The sequence below is a fragment of the Pecten maximus genome, chromosome 6 (genome assembly GCF_902652985.1).
Source record: "Pecten maximus chromosome 6, xPecMax1.1, whole genome shotgun sequence".
In the NCBI taxonomy this organism is placed as follows: domain Eukaryota; kingdom Metazoa; phylum Mollusca; class Bivalvia; order Pectinida; family Pectinidae; genus Pecten; species Pecten maximus.
Genome location: NC_047020.1, coordinates 27,274,908 through 27,297,889, shown reverse-complemented (window position 1 = coordinate 27,297,889; position 22,982 = coordinate 27,274,908). Strand labels below are relative to the sequence as shown.

The 22,982-nt window shown below is 39.4% G+C and overlaps 1 protein-coding gene and 1 long non-coding RNA gene across 3 annotated transcripts in view; one reads left to right on the top strand and one right to left on the bottom strand.

Annotated features, from left to right (window-relative positions):
- LOC117329417 (ATP-dependent (S)-NAD(P)H-hydrate dehydratase-like) overlaps window positions 1-22,982 on the top strand; it is a 160,125-nt gene that overhangs the window by 65,371 nt on the left and 71,772 nt on the right. The window lies entirely within an intron of this gene.
- On the bottom strand, window positions 7,087-8,257 carry LOC117329421. Its single transcript, XR_004533186.1, has 3 exons — window positions 7,808-8,257; window positions 7,228-7,605; window positions 7,087-7,134 (listed from the first exon to the last, which is right to left on the bottom strand). It is a non-coding gene; the product is annotated as an uncharacterized LOC117329421 (long non-coding RNA).

Below are 22,982 nucleotides of genomic sequence, written 5' to 3'. Positions count from 1 at the left end.
GCCCTGGCCTCAATCCGTATCTAAGTTATAGAATCTTTGCCCCTACAGTTTATCAGTAATTAAACCCTCGTGCGACGAGTCGCCGAGGCTATATAGGGATCTGCCCTTATGTAAGTACGGAACATAACTATCAAACCATGCATGATAATGCATGATAAAGGAGTTATTCCCCTTTTTAAAATAAATGATATTTACCTAGTCCGGACCATAACTTTCAAGCCATACATGATAATTTCATCAAACTTCATACACATCATGACCACATCAAGGTCAGTGTGCAAGAACCGTAAATACATTAAAAGGTGACACAACCAACACCTATTTCAGGAGTTCAAATACAAATGCAGTTGAGTATCAATTTGTTGTTAATAAAACAGATCACAATAAATTCCACTTGTGTCGGCCTGTTCAATTCATAATTCACGTTCATTGTCCAGGTTTGCCACGAGGGTGTTAGTATCTTTCCACAATGCCTTGTTACTTAAAGTAACATTGCAATTTGTGGTGTGATGATATGGCTGAGTGTTAGTATGATAGTTTGTAGGTGTGATGATATGGCTGGGTGTTGAGTATGATAGTTTGTGATGTGATGATATGGCTGGGTGTTGAGTATGATAGTTTGTGGTGTGATGATATGGCCGGGTGTTGGGTATGATAGTTTGTGGTGTGATGATATGGCTGGGTGTTGGGTATGATAGTTTGTGGTGTAATGATATGGCTGGGTGTTGGGTATGATAGCTTGTGGTGTGATGATATGGCTGGGTGTTGGGTATGATAGTTTGTGGTGTGATGATATGGCCGGGTGTTGAGTATAATAGTTTGTGGTGTGATGATATGGCTGGGTGTTGGGTATGATAGTTTGTGGTGTGATGATATGGCTGGGTGTTTGGTATGATAGTTTGTGATGTGATGATATGGCTGGGTGTTGAATATGATAGTTTGCGGTGTGATGATATGGCTGGGTGTTGGGTATGATAGTTTGTGGTGTGATGATATGGCTGGGTGTTGGGTATGATAGTTTGTGGTGTGATGATATGGCTGGCTGTTGGGTATGATAGTTTGTGGTGTGATGATATGGCTGGCTGTTGGGTATGATAGTTTGTGGTGTGATGATATGGCTGGGTGTTGAGTATGATAGTTTGTGGTGTGATGATATGGCTGGGTGTTGAGTATGATAGTTTGTGGTGTGATGATATGGCTGGGTGTTGGGTATGATAGTTTGTGGTGTGATGATATGGCTGGGTGTTGAGTATGATAGTTTGTGTTGTGATGATATGGCTGGGTGTTGGGTATGATAGTTTGTGGTGTGATGATATGGCTGGGTGTTGGGTATGATAGTTTGTGGTGTGATGATATGGCCGGGTGTTGAGTATGATAGTTTGTTGTGTGATGATATGGCTGGGTGTTGGGTATGATAGTTTGTGGTGTGATGATATGGCTGGGTGTTGGGTATGATAGTTTGTGGTGTGATGATATGGCTGGGTGTTGGGTATGATAGTTTGTGGTGTGATGATATGGCTGGCTGTTGAGTATGATAGTTTGTGGTGTGATGATATGGCTGGGTGTTGAGTATGATAGTTTGTGGTGTGATGATATGGCTGGGTGTTGGGTATGATAGTTTGTGGTGTGATGATATGGCTGGCTGTTGAGTATGATAGTTTGTGGTGTGATGATATGGCTGGCTGTTGAGTATGATAGTTTGTGGTGTGATGATATGGCTGGGTGTTGGGTATGATAGTTTGTGGTGTGATGATATGGCTGGGTGTTGGGTATGATAGTTTGTGGTGTGATGATATGGCTGGGTGTTGGGTATGATAGTTTGTGGTGTGATGATATGGCTGGCTGTTGAGTATGATAGTTTGTGGTGTGATGATATGGCTGGGTGTTAAGTATGATAGTTTGTGGTGTGATGATATGGCTGGGTGTTGAGAATGTTGGGACATTATTTTAGTTTATACCTAACAAGCTTTAAGGCACCTTTAAAAACTAAAGGAATTACATACAGAGATAAAATATCGGATTTTTTTGAGAATTGTGAGATGTATATCATGGTGATTAAGTTATATTGAGTATCATTCCCTACATGTTGATCCTTACTTTACAAGTCTTCATACAACTCCATTATACCTATTTACATTTAATTGCGACTTTAAGCGTAAACATCAGAAAGGCAATTTGTGAGAAACAGGACGTAAGAATTTTTTGTAGTGTCAGAAATGTGTTTTTGTGTGGTGATGAAATGGTTGTAAGTTAATTTGAGTCCATTAGCTGCTTATCATCTAGGAATACCACCTCTCTAAAACATTGTCCTAATGAATATTCCATTTGTCGGAGCAGTTGGTACCATCATCAAATGGTAATAAGTAACTCAATTTCCAATCAGTAAAACATTGGTATGTTATGTTGATTAGGAGGAAAAGTCACCGTCCCCTATGCAAATCCCCACTCCCCCCATGTCACAGCCCTAAGGCTCCTACAATCACCATTAAATCACCACTGAAGTCAAAAGTCAGGCTGATTTCACATGAAAGTATTACCCAACTTCTCATTAACGCTCTCAGCATTTCCACGCCTATTGATACCTGGTGGAGCATGGCTGTAGGATCACAAAACTTTGAGTGTAAAAACAATCCTTATCTCCAAGGCAAATCATGTTCCAACATGTTACTGATGTCTTCATCATATTCCTCTCCCAAATCTAAAAACAGGATTTGCAATAATTGCAACTTTAAAAAGAAGTGTGGAGGTAATGGCTGGTACACGCACCATTACCAGGCGTCAATGTGGGAGGGATGTATACTTCCCTGAGGCTGCTCTAATTGTAAACTTGTAATAAACCTGTCCAGACCTTGTCAAAATAACCAAGCAACCCCTTGTACATAGCACCTTTCTTGTCATATTTCAGTAACAACTGCATTTATGCTGTTCCTGTCAACACTTTAAGGAGTGATGCTACCGTACTCAAATCAGTCCATCATTTAAAGGCATTATGCTACCTTGCTTAAATCTGTCAACACTCTTTAAGGAGTCATGTTCCTTACTCAAATCAGTCCATCATTTTAAGGTGTTATGCTACCTTACCTAAATCTGTCAACACACTTTAAGGAGTTATGCTACCTTACTCAAATCTGTCAACACTCTTTAAGGAGTGATGTTACCTTACCTAAATCTGTCAACACTCTTTAAGGCGTTATGCTACCTTACTCAAATCTGTCAACACTCTTTAAGGAGTTATGCTACCTTGCTTAAATCAGTCAACACTCTTTAAGGAGTCATGTTCCTTACTCAAATCAGTCAATCATTTAAAGGCATTATGCTGACCTTGCTTAAATCTGTCAACACTCTTTAAGGTGTTATGCTACCTTGCTTAAATCTGTCAACACTCTTTAAGGAGTCATGTTACCTTACTTAAATCTGTCAACACTCTTTAAGGAGTCATGTTACCTTACTTAAATCTGTCACACTCTTTAAGGAGTCATGTTACCTTACTTAAATCTGTCAACACTCTTTAAGGAGTCATGTTACCTTACTTAAATCTGTCAACACTCTTTAGGGAGTTATGCTTCTTTGCTTAAATTTGTCAACCCTCTTTAAGGAGTCATGTTCCTTACTCAAATCAGTCCATCATTCTAAGGCATTATGCTACCTTGCTTAAATCTGTCAACACTTTATAAGATCGAGTCATGCTTCCTTGTTTTAACTCCTCAACCATCTTCTAAGAAGCTATACTAGAATATTCTTAACCTCCAACTCTTATCTTCTTTACAAACGAGTTCCATGCTAATTAATTGATAATTATTTTGACTTGGTTAATTAATGAATGACTTTACTATTAGTATTTGGAATGTTCACAATAATGCTACAGTTGATGTGATATTGATAGTCTCTCATGGGTACTACATAAAAGACTTTAGGTTTGTACCCCATCTGTCAGTCTATCAGACTGTTTATTACCTTCTACAATTGCTATTGGTTGAAAGGAAATAACTCTCGGGATTTCAGATTTGCATACTATAATTGGGTGTTTTGCCTCACTTAAAACAGAGTTATGGCCCTTTGTTTACTTATCATTTTGTCCTGAGCATGTTCCTAAATCATCTTCTCTCATCATTTCTAATATTGAGTAAAAGAGGAAGTATGTAAACCAAGTATGGATGCCATGGTGATAAGACATTTGTGTATTATTGGTGGTACTGCTGTTTGTCTTGTCAACAAGTGATGTAAAAAGAAATTTGAATTCCCTGAAAAATTATGAATTCTGTTACCTAAGTTTGGCTGTGAAGCATCCAGTGCCTTCAAGAAACCAATGGCCTTGAACTTGAACATCAATATTACATCAGTCATAAATGTTGCCCTCAGCACTAGGGCAGTCGGGGTGTCATCAATATTGTATCAGTAATCATTTCGGTCCTGTTCTCGGTGTGTCCGTGTGTCAGAATCCAGGGAGACGACATTTTGTGTGAGCCACACAGCAAGTACTTACTAATATGAGGTCCACTTGAGATTGGATAAATGACAAAATTGATGATGTTTTTCCTGACTTTTACTGCTATCCTCGAGGTTGATCATTAGCCTGTTCATAAATATTAATTCAATCCATTAATAGGTGCGGAAGACCTCCACTTAATTTGTTAAGATCAATTTAGACTTTGAGAGGAAGGGGGAGTCACTGGGCCTTGAGAGGAGGTGATTGGACACCAATGTATCCGTCTATTGTCTGGCTCGAGGTCAGTCATAATAACGTATATATTTACCGAGAGACTTTCACTTCATCAGACACTGGAAGGATACAGGAACTACAGCATTTGTATATCCCTTACTTCCTGATGACAGATTATTTGAAATATTAAGTGTATTGTCATTTCATCTTCGACATATGAAATGAATTTTCATATATATCATGACATAATCTGGTTGTTTATGATATTTTTAATGCTCTTTTTTTGTGAATCTGTCATGATAAATAATAATCCTGGCCATCTAGCTTCTGATTGAAATTCAGTGTGAAATTCATTTACAAGTAGTTAGTCTTAAAACATGCAAGTCTTGTTTTCAGCATAAACCTTGTTCTGAGATGATGCATGTCCATCTTTACTTACTTACATTATATGTTCCTGACTAGCTTAACAGCTAGACAGACTATCAATTATCATTCTATTACCTTCAGTGTGGGTATAATTGGTTTGCTTAGTTTGCGTGTATGTGGTTGTCCGTCTGTCTAGGATATGATATAGATGGTAACTGTACATATACCTCAGCACAACTTCACGGCACAACATCTAATAAAACTCTAAATATTGTATATGGAACATGGCACAACATCTAATAAAATTCTAAATATTGTCTATGGAACACGGCACAACATCTAATAAACTTCTAAATATTGTCTATGGAACACGGCACAACATCTAATAAACTTCTAAATATTGTCTATGGAACACGGCACAACATCTAATAAACTTCTAAATATTGTCTATGGAACACGGCACAACATCTAATAAAATTCCAAATATTGTCTATGGAACTCCGGGACTGCTAAAATCCTGAAGCCAGGTAGTTCACATTGTTAGATCGCTTGTCTCGAGTAAGGAGGTCCCAGGTTTGAGTTCTTGTCTCGAGTAAGGAGGTCCCAGGTTTGAGTTCTCGTCTCGAGTAAGGAGGTCCCAGGTTTGAGTTCTCGTCTCGAGTAAGGAGGTCCCAGGTTTGAGTTCTTGTCTCGAGTAAGGAGGTCCCAGGTTTGAGTTCCAGTCAGGTCGGTGCATTCAAGCTCTCGTGTTGCATTAATGGCCCCCAATTTAATATAACCATGGATGGTGGTATAGGGTCTCTTGTTTGTCTTCTGAGGGTCAAAGAAATAATTTCCTTCAAGAGAGAGAGTGCAATTTAACTGGACTTGGCAGAATGCTGGTGCAAATGCTTTAAAGAGCATCCGTCTAGATTTCGGAAATCTTGGCTCAAGTTCCAGTCTGCAGCCATTGCAGTTTTCCTGTCCAGTTACAATTAAATACAAGACACAAACTAGATTTCTCCGATAATTATTAGCTAATGTTTATTGACCAATGTTCGATCAATGACTGACAAAGAAAAGCAATAGACAAACAAATGGGTCTTGTTGGTTAATAAGACCGCTGTAATGTGCTTTACCTCTGGGTCAAGTCGCCCGTGACCCAGACAGTATGTGATATTATTGTTCCTACCCTAGGCATATTAAGACAGGTGCTTTACATGAAGACCTTCCTAACAATGGTTGGGAACACCAACATGTGCCAGACCTGCACCTTGTGTGTCTAATGTGTTACATAAAACCTGAACAGGAAGCAGGCTTATTTGTGGGCCTGTATGTAATGTTATTTGTACCTCCAGCTGATCCCTGTACACACAAACAGCTTGTAGGGGAGATCTTTATAATATTCATAACATTTTCTTCATGACTGTAGAAATCAGTGTATTTTCTCTGGTATTGGGGGTAGAGATAAAGTTTGTTTTGTCTTTACTACACACCAGTTCCTTAGTTAAATATACACATCCTACCATGACATCTGTTTATCACCTAACTCCATCCATCCACCCTAACCCCATCCTCCCGAACTCCTGTTGGGGGCCAAAAGTTTGTTGTTGTGTTATATGTGTCACCACACAATTATGTAATACCTGCACTGGGGTTAAATGGTTCACCCTATACACCTCTCTATCCCACACCTCTCTATCCCACACTTATCCTACACTCCCCACCCTATACACCTCTCTATCCCACACCTATTCTACACTCCCCACCCTATACACCCCTCTATCCCACACTTATCCTACACTCCCCACCCTATACACCTCTCTATCCCACACCTATCCTACACTCCCCACCCTATACACCTCTCTATCCCACACCTATCCTACACTCCCAACCCTATACACCTCTCTATCCCACACTTATCCTACACTCCCCATCCTATACACCTCTCTACCCCACACCTATCATACACTCCCCACCCTATACCCCTCTCTATCCCACACCTATCCTACACTCCCCACCCTATACACCTCTCTATCCCACACTTATCCTACACTCCCCACACTATACACCTCTCTATCCCACACCTATCCTACACTCCCCACCCTATACACCTCTCTATCCCACACCTATCCTACACTCCCACCCTATACACCTCTCTATCCCACACCTATCATACACTCCCCACCCTATACACCTCTCTATCCCTCTCTATCCCACACCTATCCTACACTCCCCACCCTATACACCTCTCTATCCCACACCTATCCTACACTCCCCACCCTATACACCTCTCTATCCCACACCTATCATACACTCCCCACCCTATACACCTCTCTATCCCACACCTATCATACACTCCCCACCCTACACACCTCTCTATCCCACACCTATCCTACACTCCCCACCCTATACACCTCTCTATCCCACACCTATCCTACACTCCCCACCCTATACACCTCTCTATCCCACACCTATCCTACACTCCCCACCCTATACACCTCTCTATCCCACACCTATCATACACTCCCCACCCTATACACCTCTCTATCCCACACCTATCATACACTCCCCACCCTATACACCTCTCTATCCCACACCTATCCTACACCCCCACCCTATACACCGCTCTATCCCACACCTAGCATACACTCCCCATCCTATACACCCTCTATCCCACACCTACCACACCCCCACCCACACACCTCTGCTTCCCACACCTATCATACACTCCCCACCCGAGACACCTCTCTATCCCACAACTATCAGACCCCCACCCTAGTACACCTCTCTATCCCACACCTATCCTACACTCCCCACCCTATACACCTCTCTATCCCACACCTATCATACACTCCCCACCCTATACACCTCTCTATCCCACACCTATCATACACTCCCCACCCTATACACCTCTCTATCCCACACCTATCCTACACTCCCCACCCTATACACCTCTCTATCCCACACCTATCCTACACTCCCCACCCTATACACCTCTCTATCCCACACCTATCATACACTCCCCATCCTATACACCTCTCTGTCCCACACCTATCCTACACTCCCCACCCTATACACCTCTCTATCCCACACCTGTCCTACACTCCCCACCCTATACACCTCTCTATCCCACACCTATCCTACACTCCCCACCCTATACACCTCTCTATCCCACACCTATCATACACTCCCAACCCTTATATACACCTCTCTATCCCACACCTGTCCTACACTCCCCACCCTATACACCTCTCTATCCCACACCTATCCTACACTCCCCATCCTATACACCTCTCTGTCCCACACCTATCCTACACTCCCCACCCTATACACCTCTCTATCCCACACCTATCATACACTCCCCATCCTATACACCTCTCTATCCCACACCTATCCTACACTCCCCACCCTATACACCTCTCTATCCCACACCTATCCTACACTCCCCACCCTATATACCTCTCTATCCCACACCTATCCTACACTCCCCACCCTATACACCTCTCCGAGTCTACCTTGCATCTCTCCTATCCTACTTCCCCTATCCTATATACCCGTCTATCCTACAGCCCTCCTATCCTATTTGTATACCCCATATATATTCTAAACCCCATCCTTATGATTTCTTATCCAATCCTACACTCTCATGTTTTCTTCAGTGGGTTTATATTGGTTTGGGATAAGTAAGGGGCTATTTATTTGTTCGAATTGTGTCTCTTCCATCTCCTGCCTTGATGGAGCTCTGTTGAAGGACAAACATTTGTCATTATTGAATTCTTCTTAACCGTCTCAAACTCAGCTGACTGTGTACGACAGTTGTTTTTGTGAGCTGATGAACTGATAAGTCCATGTTTTACTTGTGATAGTAATCTTGTTTTGAAAGCCAAGTAGTGTTAAAAACTTTCCATGTTTTACTAGGAGATTACAACTGTTTTTCTTTTCTCCCATTTCAAAAAAACAAAACTTCATATGATTTTTTGATTCACTGCAAACATGTTATCATGTTTCTAAAACATCTTTCTTCATCACCTAGGTTGTAAAACAGATGTCTTCATTCTAAATAGCAGGTTTTTATTTCTGTTTTAATGCCAGATTTTTATGGCCCTTAACCAATGTCATACACCTTTGTCAAACAGAGCATGATGATTCCTGTTATTGACAGAACAGTCACACAGAGAGACGTGCCATTTTATTGATGCTGTTCTTTAAATATTATTTTATCAGATTAAGATAATTTGACGAATTTGTCACAGCTGGACGCTGGTGTTTCCTTCTGTTTACATAGGTGACACTGTATGTCTGAGATTGTCCTTAGTAAATATTCTGTATCTATATCATCAATGTAAAAGATGCTGTAACAAAAGACATTTCTACACTTTTGAAAATTTAGTATGAGATCTGAAATTCAAGATGGTATGTATGATAGGGAAGGCTTTTAGAAAGGTGCTAATATATTGTGTGCCTTTGTACAATACTCACAGGCTAGACAATTTAGAGGTAAAAAGACTATACACAGGACAGAGAAACACTGCTAGCTAACGGCTCTACAGATAAGGCTGGGTGTCAGACCCCTATTGATGTTCTGGAGGTAGGATGGATGTTTGCTGTATAGATAAATTGTCCACACTTTGTGGTATTTAATGATGTCTGAACTGAAATGACCAATCAGTGGAGTTATCTCCCTTCTTCATCAGAACTCTCCCAGTCTCATCACTTTTCCACCTTTGCTCATCCATCAGAATAGCTATATTAGTTACTTTTGAGAAGTCTATAATGACACACATTTTCTAATCTGCAATGTTTTGGAATTTGTTAAGTTTTCCTCTGCAGTAAGTAAAGCCACTTAACAGTTAAGTGGCTGTGGACTATCATTTACCTTATCATTTGTGGTGTTACTCCTCACCCTCCTGATCACATATCCCTGGACTTTATATTTGTAACAGACATCAATTAAGATCTCCTGTGATAACATTCTGATTTAATGAAAATAGAATGTTGATTGACCTTTAAGTTCCTCAGACTTTTGGTGTCCAGTTTCCTCCACTTGGTTTCCTAGTTAGCCCTGACCAATATTGACTACTGTTGATACTTCAGAGCTTTGTCTTCATGCAGCTGCATTCAATTATGTAATTTCATGCCAAATAATTAATTTTAAGAAAAACAATTATATGTATCCTGCTTGAATATAAAAGGTTAACATATTTAAGATATTTTTTCTGGTAAAACTGACCAGGAATTTTGCTGGGGAGTATCAAGGAGTCTGTGTGTAGCCATCATTTCATGGTCTGCATATATTCATTGACCAAGCAATGTACTGTATGTGTGGGCAGTCCATGGAAACACAATAGTTAGATACTTTCAAAAGGATTGAATTGCTGGTACATGTATTTCATTTTCAAGTTGAAAGAAGAAAAGTGTAATTTATGGATGTTTTTTAATTGTAAGTACTATGAATGGCCACACACTGTCAATTTCTGACTGCCTACTGAATCAGTTATAGACTGGCTATACCAACAAAGTTTTTGTAAAGAATTGGCCAGCTAAATTTGTACACTAGATTATCTTCCCCTTGTTTGAAACCTTTCTGTATCCAAGAGACCAAAATCATAAAGTTCAAAATATTTATGATTTTAATATCCTAGAGATAGATGTCAGTCTGCTAAATACGTTGTATTGATGAAGGGCTTTATTTGATGATAAATTGATGTTTTGTGCCTAATTATATCTTGTGTATTTTTGATTGATGTCTTTCATTTCCAGTCTGTATTTGTTGAGTACATTATAATGAACATGTTGGTAACATTTCTGGATTAATGATGTATGGTTAAGGAAGGAATCCTTGATATCATTGGATTTTTTTTTTTTTTTTTTTTGCCGATTGATGTTGGTCCTGTTAGCTACCGTACTTCTCACAGCAAAAAAAGGGCATCCAATAAACTTTGTTGTTAAATGTTAACTTAGAAATTTATATCTCATTATCTGCTGACATATCAGATTTAGCCAAGTTCTAAGGTAAACCATTTCATCTTTTTGTCCGTGGTCTGACTCCATTTCATCAGTTCAGTTCATCCGGTAATTAATTCTTGTTACAACTTTTTTGTCATGCAGTACTGATGTCATGTTGAAACTGTATGGACATGTTAAGTATAGGTCCTATTTTTGAAACATCTTTAACATTATTGGATACTCAAGGTAAATTTCAGTAGCCATTTTGAGAATTTAGACATTTGGAAGTTGTTACTGCTATTTCTCAGGAAATTCTAGGTTCAATTGAGAGTCTTTGTTATGCATTACATATTTTGAAACATGATAAGATTTTCAAGATTGCCACCTGCAGCCATGTTGGATTTTGACTTTGAATATTTTTTCAACAGTTTCTCATGAACTACAAATGGGATCTTTTTGAAACTTTACATGCCAAGATTGGGTTTTATAGTAATCATACATTTGAGGTGACTGCCAGGTGTCATTTTGAATTTGGACATCTTATTGAAATGTATACTTCATTTTCTGTAGTCAATAGATTGAAAGACATTCTCACTAAAAGGACAATTTCAAACACACAGAAATGAATTTTCGAACGTGTTCGTACAGTTATCCACTATATTAAGGCATCAAATTAAGTAATTAAGAGAAAATTAAGAGAAGAGAAAAGATCAAATTTATATAGAACAAAAACAAAACAAGAAATATCTTTAAAAAAGATAAACAGCATAGATTTAATGCTAGTGGTTATAGGCCTAATGTAAAACTGCTGGTGAAATAAATGAACGAACTAACGTGTTTCAGCAAGGATTATATCGGTTTGAATCATTTTTGGTGATAATAAGACTGCATTTGAATCAGGAATATAATCTTATTAATGTGTCATATGAAAAGATACATCCACTTATTCTTTGTTTCGTTTTTAACTGCATGCTGCATTTTGCATTGACCGCTACATTGACCAATCACATACTTCATCTTGACCAGTAACGCCACCTGTCACGTCATATCTGGGGCCAAAAGAATATTATACGGCTATGCCGAAAAATGTTGATGCTTGGTGCCAAGATCTGTTGGGGAACTTGTTATGTTATGGCTCGATCATTTTGAAAAATTTTTAGCCATTAAATTTTTTTTTTTTTTAAACTTTGTCTACAAGTCATTTCTGATAACTGGTGTCAGCATAGTGTCTGTCTATTATAATATACTGGGAATTAGTAGGGGAGTTGTTTTATTGGTGTCAGGTGACAATCTAGCTGTCAACACAAGTTTTATAACAGTTAACAGTCATTCTAATGCAGCTGATTCTGTCTTCTTCAATAGAAATCTCAGACAAAGTCAGCAAAAATATGATTTTACCCAAAAAATAATCAAGAAATATTTTCTTACGTGATATACCCCTGAGACCCATGACTACGCTCTAGATATAACTGTGGTTATAAGAGTACGCTGTCATGTCACAACGCAGGTGATTCCAGTAAACTGGCTCGGTATGGAGATGTAATATATTAAGTGGTAATACATTGATACATATGGACATGTTGATGCCAATGAAATCCTAAAAAAAGGCATCCATGTCAATAAAAACAGCGACACTGGCCAACAGGACCAGAGATTAAAACGTAGGTGGCGAGTTTTACAGCTCTTACCCACATATACCAGTGTCAGGGCTCTAATGGACTGGTCATGAAGACCCACAATTTTGACAGAGAAACTGGTTGTCTAGAGAGCATGTCCCCAGTAACATTTCTCATCAGCTATATATCAAATCTTAGATAGCTCTCACATTGATAACTTTTAATATACTTATATTCAGAACTTGCCTTACTGCAGAAAATTTCTCTCAAGACTTTTTAAAAAATCATCTTTTTAAGAGAGTTGAATTAGATTCGTATTCAAAATTAAGGAAGGACTTTAGATTGAAGTTCTTTACGTGTGCAATTACAATTTTTTCCATTTGATTGCATTTCACTAACTTGATTTCTGGAACCATCTTCAAGGTCAATGCAGGGGTCAAATTTGTTAAACTAATTCTACAACTTCTTAAGCACTTTAATACAACTTAAAAGATTCGTGATATGGAACCAGGTTTTTTTTGGTTTTTTTTAGCAAGATTTACAATGCAACACTTGGGCATAACAATACACAGATAACATTTGAGGACCATGGGTTTCCAATGCTTGCGTGGAGTCAGCTGTGGAGTCAGCTACAATGTTGGTGAAAAGAGATTACCTTGACCTGTGTCAGTATAGTGAGGTCATTTTTGTAAAAGAGCTCAGAAAACTTCTGGTGTACAAACCAGCATTAAAATGTTATGATATTTTAGTGATTGGCATGCTGATGTCAGCTCTTTCTTATACAAGATTTTCAAGAAGAAATTTTTTTGAGCTATATATTCATAATCTCTTAATTGTCAGATTACTTATAAACTTTGTAAATGACATTGACAATGAACGGTCAGAAAAGCTGATAAAAATGGGTTTACAATACATTGGTAACCCTTAAACAAGGAGCTGTGAACTAGAGAAGACTATAGACTTCCATGTTTATCCACAGAAACTCTTTAATGAAGACCGGTTTAATATTTAACTGTAAAAGTAGAAACACAAGCCGTAATGTGCAGTATACATATAATGTTAATACGTCCATTTAACGGCAAGGACATTCGAAAGATAAAAGTAATAAATCCCTTCACTGCAAAATTGATCTTTATTTTTAAAGTAATAATCGTGTTAAGTTATGGGGCTGTGGAGATTTGTTTAAAGAAAACCATCTGTAAGACATTAGTCCCAGGGTTTAAATCTTGGAGTTTGTTTTTTGTCTATAAAAAGCTATTGTGAGTATACCATTTATATAAAGAGATGGCACCCCTCTGGCCTATTAGCTAAGGTACTTATAAAGTCTTGTGTCCTAGTGAATCGTGCTGGTTTAATTACTTAGCTCAATGTTGATGTTACTGCTTCCCAATATACCCCAGTGTCTTATCACCACCCATCAATCTTCTATTCACTTCAGTAAAATATTCATACCCAACGGGAGAATATTACCATCCTAAATTAAGAATTCTACCAGAATGTATACCCAGCTCTTGTTGTTATATATATTTAAGTGATTGTTCTCAGGTCAGGCTTTCATGTTGATGCTGTAGACAACGTCACCATAAGAATTAATTCTATCACCCTTTTGGTTCCAAAGGTAAAATTTCCTCTAATAGTACAGATATCTGGAATGTCTCTATAGTACAGATATCTGGAAGGTCCCTATAGTACAGATATCTGGAAGGTCTCTATAGTACAGATATCTGGAAGGTCCCTATAGTACAGATATTTGGAATGTCTCTATAGTACAGATATCTGGAAGGTCCCTATAGTACAGATATGTGGAATGTCTCTATAGTACAGATATGTGGAATGTCCCTATAGTACAGATATGTGGAATGTCTCTATAGTACAGATAAGTGGAATGTCCCTATAGTACAGATATCTGGAAGGTCCCTATAGTACAGATATGTGGAATGTCTCTATAGTACAGATAAGTGGAATGTCCCTATAGTACAGATATGTGGAATGTCCCTATAGTACAGATATCTGGAATGTCCCTATAGTACAGATATGTGGAATGTCTCTATAGTACAGATAAGTGGAATGTCCCTATAGTACAGATATGTGGAATGTCCCTATAGTACAGATATGTGGAATGTCCCTATAGTACAGATATGTGGAATGTCCCTATAGTACAGATATGTGGAATGTCCCTATAGTACAGATAAGTGGAATGTCCCTATGTGCAGTAGATTATTTCTGGTAATAGGAACAGGTATGACGAAGTGAGAATGGGGTTGGAGGGGTTTTTTTGCTTGGTTTATTGCCATTTGAACAGCTAGGGTTATTTTAAAGTGGAGTCTCCTTGTAGTAGTTGGTGACTACTTCACTGAACAACATACAGGAGGGGTGGGGCTGATGGAGAAGGTAGCTAACCTAATCCTAGGAATGGTTGTGGATAGTGTGATAATATATGATTTAATTGGGAGAAGGAGACAGAACTTCACCAGGAATAGTACAGGTACATATTTGTAGTAATGGAAGAAACACTTAAAGCTTACAACTTGCAAAAATGCAGTTATACTTGAAAATGACGGAGTTGAGTAAAGGAACAAGCCATTTACTAAATAGATTTTGTGGCCAATTCATGTGTACAAAGAGAAATAATTGAGCACATCAAAAGAATCCGCACAAACAATTCCATGTGCCAAAGTGGAAATTTTGGTCTAAATATAGCCACAGAAGTAGTTACAACTGTATTCATCTGTCTTTGTAATGTAAAATAAGTTGATTTTATTATTATCACTGAACAGAGTTAATACAGTCTGTTTCTGTTCCACCACCTATTTCCGCTGGCTTTTACAGGCTGATCTCACAGTTTTACATGAAATACCGAAATATAGATGGATATTGTCATATGTGTTATCAATTGATGTATTTTATATAAGTTGCATGTCTACTCTAATATATGTTATACCAAAACATTTTCTTCCCAGATGTTGGTATAGACATTTACTGACACATTGTTAGCTCACCTGGACCGAAGGTCCGGTGAGCTTATGCCATGGTGCAGCGTCCGTCGTCCGGCGTCCGGCGTCCGTCGTCCGTCGTCCGTCGTCCGTCCGTCAACATTTGCTTCAAATCGCTACTAGTCATAAAGTTCTTATTGGATTTTGACCAAATTTGGTCAGAAACATCCTTGGCAGAAGGGGATCAGATTTTGCATAAATGGTTACTCTGACCCCCAAGGGGCCTGAGGGGCAGGGCCCAATAGGGGAAATTAAGGCAATTCCTTTAAATCGCTACTAGTCATAAAGTTATGAATGGATTTGAACCCAATTTGGTCAGAAACATCCTTTGGGGAAGGGGAACAGATTTTGCATAAATGGTGACTGACCCCCAAGGAGCCAAAGGGGCGGGGCCTAATGGGGAAATAGAGGTAATTCCTTCTAATCGCTACTAGTCATAAAGTTATGAATAGATTTGAACCCAATTTGGTCAGAAACATCCTTCGGGGAAGGGGATCAGATTTTGCATAAATGGTGACTCTGACCCCCAAGGGGCCTGAGGGGCAGGGCCCAATAGGGGAAATTAAGGCAATTCCTTTAAATCGCTACTAGTCATAAAGTTATGAATGGATTTGAACCCAATTTAGTCAGAAACATCCTTTGGGGAAGGGGAACAGATTTTGCATAAATGGTGACTCTGACCCCCAAGGGGCCAAAGGGGCGGGGCCTAATGGGGAAATAGAGGTAATTCCTTCAAATCGCTACTAGTCATAAAGTTATGAATGGATTTGAACCCAATTTGGTCAGAAACATCCTTTGGGGAAGGGGAACAGATTTTGCATAAATGGTTACTCTGACCCCCAAGGGGCCAAAGGGGCGGGGCCCATTAAGGGAAATAGAGGTAATTCTTTCAAATCGCTACTAGTCATAAAGTTATGAATGGATTTGAACCCAATTTAGTCCGAAACATCCTTTGGGGAAGGGGAACAGATTTTGCATAAATGGTGACTCTGACCCCCAAGGGGCCAAAGGGGCGGGGCCTAATGGGGAAATAGAGGTAATTCCTTCAAATCGCTACTAGTCATAAAGTTATGAATGGATTTGAACCCAATTTAGTCAGAAACATCCTTTGGGGAAGGGGAACAGATTTTGCATAAATGGTTACTCTGACCCCCAAGGGGCTAAAGGGGCGGGGCCCATTAGGGGAAATAGAGGTAATTCCTTCAAATCGCTACTAGTCATAAAGTTATGAATGGATTTGAACCCAATGTGGTCAGAAACATCCTTCGGGGAAGGGGATCAGATTTTGCATAAATGGTGACTCTGACCCCCAAGGGGCCTGAGGGGCAGGGCCCAATAGGGGAAATTAAGGCAATTCCTTTAAATCGCTACTAGTCATAAAGTTATGAATGGATTTGAACCCAATTTGGTCAGAAACATTCTTGGGGGAAGGGGAACAGATTTTGCATAAATGGTGACTCTGACCCCCAAGGGGCCTGAGGGGCGGGGCCCAATAGGGGAAATTGAGGCAATTCCTTTAAATTGCTACTAGTCATAAAGTTATGAATGGATTTGAACCCAATTTGGTCAGAAACATCCTTTCGGGATGGGGAATAGATTTTGCATAAATGGTGACTCTGACCCCCAAGGGGCCAAAGGGGCGGGGCCTAATGGGGAAATAGAGGTAATTCCTTCAAATCGCTACTAGTCATAAAGTTATGAATGGATTTGAACCCAATTTGGTCAGAAACATTCTTGGGGGAAGGGGAACAGATTTTGCATAAATGGTGACTCTGACCCCCAAGGGGCCTGAGGGGCGGGGCCCAATAGGGGAAATTGAGGCAATTCCTTTAAATTGCTACTAGTCATAAAGTTATGAATGGATTTGAACCCAATTTGGTCAGAAACATCCTTTCGGGATGGGGAATAGATTTTGCATAAATGGTGACTCTGACCCCCAAGGGGCCAAAGGGGCGGGGCCTAATGGGGAAATAGAGGTAATTCCTTCAAATCGCTACTTGTCATTAAGTTATGAATGGATTTGAACCCAATTTAGTCAGAAGCATTCTTGGGGGAAGGGGAACAGATTCTGCATAAATGGTGACTTTGACCCCCAAGGGGCCAAAGGGGCGGGGCATCATATGGGAAATAGAGGTAATTCCTTTAAATCACTACTAGTCATAAAGTTATAAATGCATGTTGTAAACTCAGAGAGTCTGGACTTCATTATTTCTTTAAAGCAGTTGGGATCCCCACGCTATAACCATAAATAGCATTGTTTGAGGTTAACAAACAAAAGGAATTGAACATGAACATTATTTTGACATTTGGTCAAATCCAACCAGATGAGCGATACAGGCCCCATGGGCCTCTTGTTATAGTCCATCAGATGGTTATCTCCCCCGATTTTGGTATAGACAGGTATACTGACACATTGTTATAGTCCACCAGATGGTTGTCTCCCCTGATGTTGGTATAGACAGGTTTACCGACACATTGTTATAGTCCACCAGATGGTTGTCTCCCCTGATGTTGGTATAGACAGATATACTGACACATTGTTATAGTCCACCAGATGGTTGTCTCCCCTGATGTTGGTATAGACAGATATACTGACACATTGTTATAGTCCACCAGATGGTTGTCTCCCCTGATGTTGGTATAGACAGATATACTGACACATTGTTATAGTCCACCAGATGGTTGTCTCCCCTGATGTTGGTATAGACATTTACTGACACATTGTTATAGTCCACCAGATGGTTGTCTCCCCTGATGTTGGTATAGACAGGTATACTGACACATTGTTATAGTCCACCAGATAGTTGTCTCCCCTGATGTTGGTATAGACAGGTTTACCGACACATTGTTATAGTCCACCAGATGGTTGTCTCCCCTGATGTTGGTATAGACAGATATACTGACACATTGTTATAGTCCATCAGATGGTTATCTCCCCTGATGTTGGTATAGACAGATATACTGACACATTGTTATAGTCCACCAGATGGTTGTCTCCCCTGATGTTGGTATAGACAGATATACTGACACATTGTTATAGTCCACCAGATGGTTGTCTCCCCTGATGTTGGTATAGACAGATATACTGACACATTGTTATAGTCCATCAGATGGTTATCTCCCCTGATGTTGGTATAGACAGGTATACTGACACATTGTTATAGTCCACCAGATGGTTGTCTCCCCTGATGTTGGTATAGACATTTACTGACACATTGTTATAGTCCACCAGATGGTTGTCTCCCCTGATGTTGGTATAGACAGATATACTGACACATTGTTATAGTCCACCAGATGGTTGTCTCCCCTGATGTTGGTATAGACAGATATACTGACACATTGTTATAGTCCATCAGATGGTTATCTCCCCTGATGTTGGTATAGACATTTACTGACACATTGTTATAGTCCACCAGATGGTTGTCTCCCCTGATGTTGGTATAGACATTTACTGACACATTGTTATAGTCCACCAGATGGTTGTCTCCCCTGATGTTGGTATAGACAGATATACTGACACATTGTTATAGTCCACCAGATGGTTGTCTCCCCTGATGTTGGTATAGACAGGTATACCGACACATTGTTATAGTCCACCAGATGGTTGTCTCCCCTGATGTTGGTATAGACAGGTTTACCGACACATTGTTATAGTCCACCAGATGGTTGTCTCCCCTGATGTTGGTATAGACAGATATACTGACACATTGTTATAGTCCATCAGATGGTTATCTCCCCTGATGTTGGTATAGACAGTATACTGACACATTGTTATAGTCCACCAGATGGTTGTCTCCCTGATGTTGGTATAGACATTTACTGACACATTGTTATAGTCCACCAGATGGTTGTCTCCCCTGATGTTGGTATAGACAGATATACTGACACATTGTTATAGTCCACCAGATGGTTGTCTCCCCTGATGTTGGTATAGACAGGTATACTGACACATTGTTATAGTCCACCAGATGGTTGTCTCCCCTGATGTTGGTATAGACAGATATACTGACACATTGTTATAGTCCACCAGATGGTTGTCTCCCCTGATGTTGGTATAGACATTTACTGACACATTGTTATAGTCCACCAGATGGTTGTCTCCCCTGATGTTGGTATAGACAGGTTTACTGACACATTGTTATAGTCCACCAGATGGTTGTCTCCCCTGATGTTGGTATAGACATTTACTGACACATTGTTATAGTCCACCAGATGGTTGTCTCCCCTGATGTTGGTATAGACATTTACTGACACATTGTTATAGTCCACCAGATGGTTGTCTCCCCTGATGTTGGTATAGACATTTACTGACACATTGTTATAGTCCACCAGATTGTTGTCTCCCCTGATGTTGGTATAGACAGGTATACTGACACATTGTTATAGTCCACCAGATTGTTGTCTCCCCTGATGTTGGTATAGACAGGTATACTGACACATTGTTATAGTCCACCAGATGGTTGTCTCCCCTGATGTTGGTATAGACAGGTTTACTGACACATTGTTAGTCCACAAAGTGGTTGTTCTTGTGATGTCAGTAAAGACAGGTGTCCTATTCCACTAAATGGTTGTCTCCCCTGATGTTGTCAAAGACTGATTGATAAAAATTCAAGAGATGGAGTGAAATAAAGCTTTATTGACACTGTCACTAATTGATAACCAAAACCATGTGTCATATTGAAGAAGAAAACATTAGCTCTTCATTGTCTGCCTTCGTTATAAAACAAAACTACACTAATCACTACTGAATTAACTAATCACATGGTAACTTTTTTGGGGGAAAAATCTCCAGCTAACTTAATCATTGTGTGAAAACCCCCACAGTTTTTCTGTTACATGGTAATGTATAAAACATCATGTAAATTAAAAAGAATAGAGTCAGCTGCTCTCTGAACAATCAAATTTCTAAAATATTACAGGGGATGTATTTTTTTTATCAGATATTTCATTATCCTAGGCTATAGAAATTAGGATGTTCACAAATGTTGGGTTTGGGAGTTGTAATTAAAAAGGCAATGTACCATTTCTTTACCATCTTGAAATTAAAATAATTTTTTTGATGTGTTGGGAACTTAAGCGAATCATTTCTTGTTTAGCATTTCTGATTAGATTTCCATGTCAATAAGGATTGAAGTATCACTGTAGAGATTGGAAGCAGCTGCTGTATCTTCATCCTAGAGGAAGTAAGAGCTTCAGGTCTCCTGTCAGTGTCTGTAAGGGATGGTTGAGGAACGTATAAGTCTAGACAACTAAGTTTTGATAGCCTTAATGCACAATAATATTGTCACATAGACAAAATAATGAATTATCAAAGTATTTTCCAAACAAAACGTAAGAACAGTCTAAGCTATAGATAATAAGGTGATATGAATAAACGTTGTAAATATTAAGTTTATTGGGTTCATATCTCTGGTCGGAAGGATAAGTATATTGCTGATATTCAAGCAAGCAGGACTGGTCTGAAATATAACAAGTCATTATTACACTATTATCTTTTACTGTAAATGTTAGAAAGGAAATACTCGATTCTGCCAATATATTACAATGCTGGACATATTGCTGTTATGTGATGACTTACAGATAAACTTCCTTCATCAAAAATGACACTGTATAGAAATTATAATAAACCAGTTCTTACTTTCATGAAATCTTTTAGTTAAGAAAGTGATCTTGTGTCCATGATTGAAGGTCAAATTGTCTACAGTTGTTAAAGACAAAGATACATTTCAATCGCTGAGGAAAGGCTGCTGTGTCCTGGAGTTGACTCATCCCCTCTAGGTTGAATCCCTGGTCCCTATACCCTTGAAGGGCAGAGTAGAGCCCTTAATTGAAGTACTTCCTAATCAACAAACAGTCAGGGAGTCTTTCTCCTTAACCACAGTGGTCCACAGACATTAATTACCCTTCAGATCTAGTAATTCTTTACTCTTTATTGAGTGAAATCATTAACTTTGTGTGCATACTGGTCACTTAATTACTCACCTAGAGTGGTCATCTTTACACCAAGGTTTGACCAATCATAAAGTCTGACCAGTCAAAGCATCATACATGCCCCCATGGTGGGGCTATAATAACAGATATTAGGGGATGCTGAGTATAATCTATTAGGGGTCACTTGTCCCCTACAGGGGGCAGTATAGTCAGAACAGAGACAACTCAGTGGGCAGCTGTTGTAGTGTAGGGAAATAATTAAAAGGGACACCAATTGAAACAGATGTGGGTAAACTGTTATTAGTATGTTGTGCTTCTAAATCGGGTTTTACATTTCTGTCAGGACCTAAAAAATGATCACAATCCTGCAATCACAGATTTTAGATAGATTGTAAATTTGTGTTGATTAGGGAGAGTTTCTTAAGAATCCTGCATTTCACTAAAAAAATTATGATGTCCTATGCATTGAAGTTGAGAACAGGTAAGCATTCCTCATTGGGAAAATAACTCATCGCCATTAAATCCTCTTAGGGGAGATAACTCCTTAACAATCATACACTTAACTCCCTGACAGTCTTACCTTCTCCTTAGGGGAGATAACTCCTTAACAATCCTACACTTAACTCCCCGACAGTCTTACCTTCTCCTTAGGGGAGATAACTCCTTAACAATTCTACACTTAACTCCCTGACAGTCTTACCTTCTCCTTAGGGGAGATAGCTCCTTAACAATTCTACACTTAACTCCCTGACAGTCTTACCTTCTCCTTAGGGGAGATAACTCCTTAACAATCCTACACTTAACTCCCTGACAGTCTTACCTTCTCCTTAGGGGAGATAACTCCTTAACAATCCTACACTTAACTCCCTGACAGTCTTACCTTCTCCTTAGGGGAGATAACTCCTTAACAATCCTACACTTAACTCCCTGACAGTCTTACCTTCTCCTTAGGGGAGATAACTCCTTAACAATCCTACACTTAACTCCCTGGCAGTCTTACCTTCTCCTTAGGGGAGATAACTCCTTAACAATCCTACACTTAACTCCCTGACAGTCTTACCTTCTCCTTAGGGGAGATAACTCCTTAACAATCCTACACTTAACTCCCTGACAGTCTTACCTTCTCCTTAGGGGAGATAACTCCTTAACAATCCTACACTTAACTCCACGACAGTCTTACCTTCTCCTTAGGGGAGATAACTCCTTAACAATCCTACACTTAACTCCCTGACAGTCTTACCTTCTCCTTAGGGGAGATAACTCCTTAACAATCCTACACTTAACTCCACGACAGTCTTACCTTCTCCTTAGGGGAGATAACTCCTTAACAATCCTACACTTAACTCCCTGACAGTCTTACCTTCTCCTTAGGGGAGATAACTCCTTAACAATCCTATACTTAACTCCCTGACAGTCTTACCTTCTCCTTAGGGGAGATAACTCCTTAACAATCCTACACTTAACTCCCTGGCAGTCTTACCTTCTCCT